This window comes from Cryptomeria japonica, chromosome 10 (genome assembly GCF_030272615.1).
Source record: "Cryptomeria japonica chromosome 10, Sugi_1.0, whole genome shotgun sequence".
In the NCBI taxonomy this organism is placed as follows: Eukaryota; Viridiplantae; Streptophyta; class Pinopsida; order Cupressales; family Cupressaceae; genus Cryptomeria; species Cryptomeria japonica.
The window spans coordinates 251,213,843-251,219,842 of NC_081414.1; the positions used below are offsets into that span (position 1 = coordinate 251,213,843).

A 6,000-nucleotide genomic window follows, 5' to 3' on the forward strand; every position below is an offset into this window, starting at 1 on the left:
GTCCCCATTAGCAATGGGGCGATGTGTGAAAAGGTCACAATAGGAGGGAAGTATTTAAAATATGCCCTAAAGTTCTAATGATAATATTATATTATTTAACTTTAGTGTTATATTTTATAAAGTTGCTTTATGTCCCCTCAAGTGGATGCCTAGGGAAGGGGGTTTGCACATAAAGATTATTTTAAATTGTCAAAAAAAGAAATTTGAGGGAAAATGAATTATTTTGAATTTAAAATTACTCTTTTTTTCTCCCTCCAACTCTATAAAAGGGGGTCTTCAGCTCTCATTTTGTTTATGCAAAAGGATACACAATAGGTTGTCGTCAGATTGAACTTGTGAGTTCTTCCAAGATCAACTGAAGATAAAAACCCTCCTTTGGTTGCTGGTTTTGGATCTAAAGGACGATCCCTAGCTGGTTGGAGTGATTCCACATAGGGGTCACCCTTGTTATTCACAGAGTTTCAAACAAGACTTTTAGGAAATGAAGATTTTTTATGGTATTTTGATGTGCAGATATTTTGGGGTTTATGTTTGGTGAATTTACTGAGTTGTGTGATGAATATGAAGAGATTTTTTAGAGTCCATCATTGCTCGCCAAATAGCCATGTTTCCAGTGATGCCCTAGCAGGGCTGTACCATCATTTAATTCTTGCGAGGTTATAAGAAAAAAAAAGACGAGATCATCAAGGTTTTTCCTTATGGCTGGGTGCCAGATTGAGGAGGTTTTTCAAGGGTTTGCAGCCGATAAGAAATTATTGGAAGAGGCCGAACCATTGTACAGGCCATAGTGTCATCCTCAGCTGAGCGTGAGACTACAAGACAAAATCACTGAGTGTTTTGAGGTTCTTTCATGCTGGACAGTGGCACCAAAGCTTTGGAATTGGTTTTAAATAGCTCTCAGATGTTATTGGTGATTTGGAGGTGACATTAGGAGTCGTACAGTCCATTATGCCTGCAAATGTGACTGTTGTTGACTATTTTTCAGACCTGCAACCTTTTGACAGGGCTATGTAGCTTTGGGAGAGATAGTAGAGGTGCTATCAGGCATAAATCTGCCTCTTTCCAGCTCGGGATGAGTTGGCTTCGAAGTTGCAAGCTAGCTGGGCAAATTCCTCTCTCTGATTGGTCTGATACAGTATGTTTTTCTGCCCATTACAGATCTGCTATCATGATTCCAGCCTCTCAGAAAAGACCTGTAGCTGCTCTTTCCTTTGCATTACTAGAGTGTTAATTTTTGCAGGGCCAGGGTTATGCTGTGTAGTATCCTTGGAGGTATCCTACACAAGTTTGGAGAGAGTCTTTGAAGGGGTATCTTGCTGTTTGGTCCTCTGACTGCTAAACAGCAGCCTGTAGCTGATTATTGGAGTCATATCAGACCTTTAGCATTGTTGTTGGCCTCTTATCCAGCACTCAGTTTGATAGCAACACCTTGTCAGGACATAATCAGACCTGCAGCTATCTATTTTTAGTCATCCAAGCAAGGCATTTAAAGGTTGCTGTCATATGAATGTTTCACTTAAATGTCTAAAACATGTATTAGCAACTTATGAATGAATATCCAACAAAATTCTTGTAACAGCAGATCAACGCTGCTGCTTTTTATTGGACTTCAAAACTGCAGTGCATCTTGTTTTTGCAAATTTACACTGTTATCTTTACTTTCAAAAATCAAAAACGTGTGGTGGGAGGGCAAGGGTCTTAATGTACCCTCTGTTGAGTTGGTTGTGGTGTGTGTTTACAACAGGGTCCGTGACCACTAGTTGATATATGCAGATGTGTTCTGATATTCTCTGCAGTTCAGTTAGTATAGCTGTTTAATTGCTGTTGCATATGCTTCTCATGGTCATTTTATGAATATGACTCTTTTAATAGAACCCCATATATGATCTAAAAAAAACAATGATGCAGAAAGAGTTTGAAAGATGCAAACAACCTTACTTCATGAATAGCATTGCAAAGAAGAAGCTTAATCCAAGGACGAACATCAAAAGGTGATATCCTCTATGAGACTGAATTTCTTCACAAGCAGCAAACTAAGGGAAGAAACCTGGAGATGTCTCGCACAGATTTGTTTACTTTAATGACTGAGACACCTAAAAAATATCATCTGAACTCTGAACCCAATTAACACAACCACTCAGCATCATAATATGAGATCATCAAAAGTTTCTATTTCAACAAATTTGATATGTTGCTTGAATGCAAAAAAGTGGTGCTTCCAAAAGTCAAACAATAGCAACAATTGGCCACAAAACAGTTTCTGAGGTGGCTTCTGCTGTGAAGATTACAGACAACAGATGGATCAGAAAATTAATCTACATATTCTGATGGTAGGAGGACCTAAGAATGATAACAACCAGGCTGGCATGATTGAACCTAAGATATAAGATGGCGGTAAATCAGAGCAGAATACAGTTGAGGAAACCAAAACAAGAAGGTTCGTGCCAAACTTCAACAAGGAAGTTCTAGCCAGATTTGCTAAAATATGATCAACTTTAGAATTTGTGAGAAGTAAAGAATGTCTGGTATAAAAGTATCACGTGACAAAAGCATCAAGCATTGTTAAACGCCTTATTCGGTGGTGACACTCTAAAAAAACTCTGTGAGAAGGATATGGAATATGATATAGGCAGTCAACAAAGGCAATGCCCTAATATCTAGTTCAGCAAGATTCATGTCACTTCTGTGGGGGGCAATAATTCGGTTCTGAGAAATGCTTCCATGATATTTTTCTATTTTCACAGTGATTTCTGTTAAAGATGGTAACTTCAGCAGATATCATGCCTGCCGTATTTATGGATTTCTCAAGCTCTATATTTGTTACTCTTCACCGTTTTTATATTAGCTGGAAAATCATTTCTTTTTCCTCTGAAGTTTGCCAGCTTGTGGTATATGTCGGTGTGTAACTGACATTGTTCTTTATGATTGGCCTTTCCGCCTTCTTCTTTAGGGAAGTTTATTGGGTCTTGGAGTATGTTATATATTCATATGCCGTGGGACATAGAGATGATGATTGACATTCATTTAATGATTCTTCGACAGAAATCTCAGGTCTTGGATGCTGCGTCTTCATATTTACTCTAATCTTTCGAGATGATCATTTATATTCGGCTGTGAACAGTTGTGTGTGCAGATTCGTTCTATTAGCATCTTCCTCTATTATATTTTGTAAGCAGTTTCTGATAATCACCTTCTATTTGAGCATTATCAATCATTGTTAAAATAATTGTCTTCTAAATGTGAGAGTTATGTACTTATTTTGAGTCTTCAATAAAATCTATTTTTGTGTGGCTGGGTTTTTCACCCCAGGTGGAGGGTTTTCCCAGGATAATTTATTGTGTTCTTGTTCTCTTAAGCTTTCATAGGTTCTATTATCTGAGTTTATAGCATTCTGGTTCTATTTTTAACAATTTCATGCGCCATTGGAGTCTGTCTGGGAAGGTAACTTGGTGCACTTGTTCGAGCTCGTGTACTATATTTGTTGGGTATGTATCTACTGGTGAAGGTCAATCTTAATTTTATCTGTCTGTCAGTGTTTTATAGGATGTTCTCAAAAGTCCTTGCCTGTTCCTGCTCTAGTATTAGTGAATATGGCTCATCTCGGCCCTTATACATATTTGGTGCCAACATGTAAGGGTTTGTTAGTTCTGACCCTCTTATTTTTGTCTGCATGTAAGTGCTTTTATAAGATGATCTCAAAGGTCCTTGCCTGTTCCTGCTCTAGTTATGGTTAATATGGCTCATCCCAGCAATTATGAGTATGTAGGTGCGAACGTGTAAGAGTCTGGTAGTTCTGAGCATACTTCAACTAGTAATATTATAGCATGTATTTTTTATGTTTTAATACAGTTTCTTTCCATTTTATTCTATCAAAAATTAAAAAATAAAACGTTTTGAATCGAAATTTCAAAAAAGCTGTGGCAAGCCACTTATAATTCCATGCGAAAGGAAAGGATTGAATCCTCAAAACTGCATTCACCATTAAAATCTAAGTGTTAAATTATCTACAGAGATGAAATTTAAATAACATTAGCATCTATAACATAGAACAATGATTCACCATTAAAATCCAAGTGTTAAATAATCTACAGAGATGAAATTTAAATAACATTAGCATCTATCGCATTGAACAATGAACATTCAGCATTTAATGTTGAAAAATGAACTCATAAATTGAGTAAAACACTAAAACACAAATATGAAATTGGTAAACACAAATATCTGATCGTTGTATTATTAATGATCATGAAAAATACTGTTCTAAACTTAATCCTCGTCTCCATTTCCCAAATTTATTTTTTTTTATGTTTTTCAAAACAAATGTTGATGAATGGGACATCAGGACATCGCCGGATTGCTTTCAGCAGATTGGGAATGTCTGTTGATACCCCAGACAACACAATGTACCCAACTACCGCCTTAAATGACAGGATGCCAGAAAAACTCTGACAGATCCCAGGACATGAGACTCGTGCAGAAAAATGAGGAGGCAATGGGGTGTCGCCTTTGCATTGCAACATCCCCAAAATGTTCAGATCAGCAATAGAGGGCAGGGGACACTTCTCCAGGTATACTCCAATCAACTAATTCAATGTATTTGGATTTTAATGTGCCCTAGATTCTGACGCAACTCAACATGTGCTCCCCATTTTCGGCATTTAGGTAATCATCACTAATTGGAACAATTGATCCAAGAATACAACGGAATAACATATCAAGCTAAGAGAGAGATATTGGGAAAATTCATACCTCCTATGGTTATAAAATTCGCAACACGGTTGAGAGCAGAGGATGAACTTCGCTAATTCGGAGCGACTGGGAATTTATTCTGCGTCTCTGATATGAAGAGAAAAGAATGAATGACATTTTAAAAAAATATTGAAGAAACCAAAAAGTATGTTTTTTTTAAATAAATAATTATTTCTTTCCTTATTTGCAAACTTAGGTTTTTGACGCTAAAGTCTTTCCATCCCTCTCTTGAGAAAACTACTTATAGAATTCACAATCTTACTAGTAGTGTACAATTACAAAACAAACATTTTATTTTATTTTTCTAAATATTGTGACATAAAAATTTTTAATTGGATAAAATAATTTTTTAATCAAATGTATACTGTTCATTGATAAGTTTGTTTTTTTAAAGCAAAATGTGTCTTTGTAGTTCATTGACTTTGTAATCAATCTTAAATCAAATTAATCTTAAATACATTCAAGAACTGACAAGAAAATGTATTTTGTATGCAAAAATTGTAAAATACTAAAATAAAAGTTACACTTTGTGTCAAGGTCCTTCACTTTAGTCTTGTATATGACACACATCACTGAAATTTTTATTAGGGGAACTATTAGAACCAAGAATTTCTATAATATTTCTTCTGCAAATGAAAATAAGATGTCATTAAATCCAATTCATGAATATTTATTACAAGATAAGTAATTGCAATGATAAATAAATATATCCACATAAAATGGAAAAGCAAAAAATAATTGTATCCTAAGTGATAAGATGAACAACTAATAAAAGGAAAATAATTTTTTAATTAATGACACCCTAATAATGAATGCTATTGTGAATATAATTTAATAATTAACACACACACACCCACAAGTGCAACTTAGGGAGGCTACATATAGAAGCTAAAAACAGAAATAGGTCCTAGCAACAAGACTTGATCAAGTACATATTTACAAACAATGATCTTTTATAATAGGAGAAAAAGAGAAAAAGAAAATGGGAGAAAACTCCTCTCTAAAGTGAGAAAATAACATGTACATGTTACAAAGCATAAACATCTAATTCTATCACAAATACATAATGAATACATAACAGAGAGTGGATGAAAGAGATTAAGATTCCCCTCCAAGAAGTGTAATGTCTCTAGTTTAAGCAATATTGATTTGTGAGCATTTAGCCCAACTTTCAAAATTTTCTAGAAATTGCCTGGTGAGTCAAGGAGAACTCCAAAGTTCTTGGAGTGCTCAAGATCAATCTTGCTAAGT

General features: G+C 35.3%; 1 protein-coding gene across 2 annotated transcripts in view; it reads right to left on the reverse strand.

Annotated features, from left to right (window-relative positions):
* Positions 1 to 4,906, reverse strand: part of LOC131059852 (uncharacterized) — a 48,971-nt gene extending 44,065 nt beyond the window's left edge. Inside the window, exon 1 of one of the 2 annotated variants that reach the window (XM_057992901.2) lies at positions 4,750 to 4,906. The gene's annotated coding sequence lies outside the window, so the exon portion shown is untranslated. The remainder of the gene's footprint in view (positions 1 to 4,749) is intronic. The other variant, XM_057992902.2, reaches the window with a different exon arrangement.
* Positions 4,907 to 6,000: the final 1,094 nt, after the last annotated feature.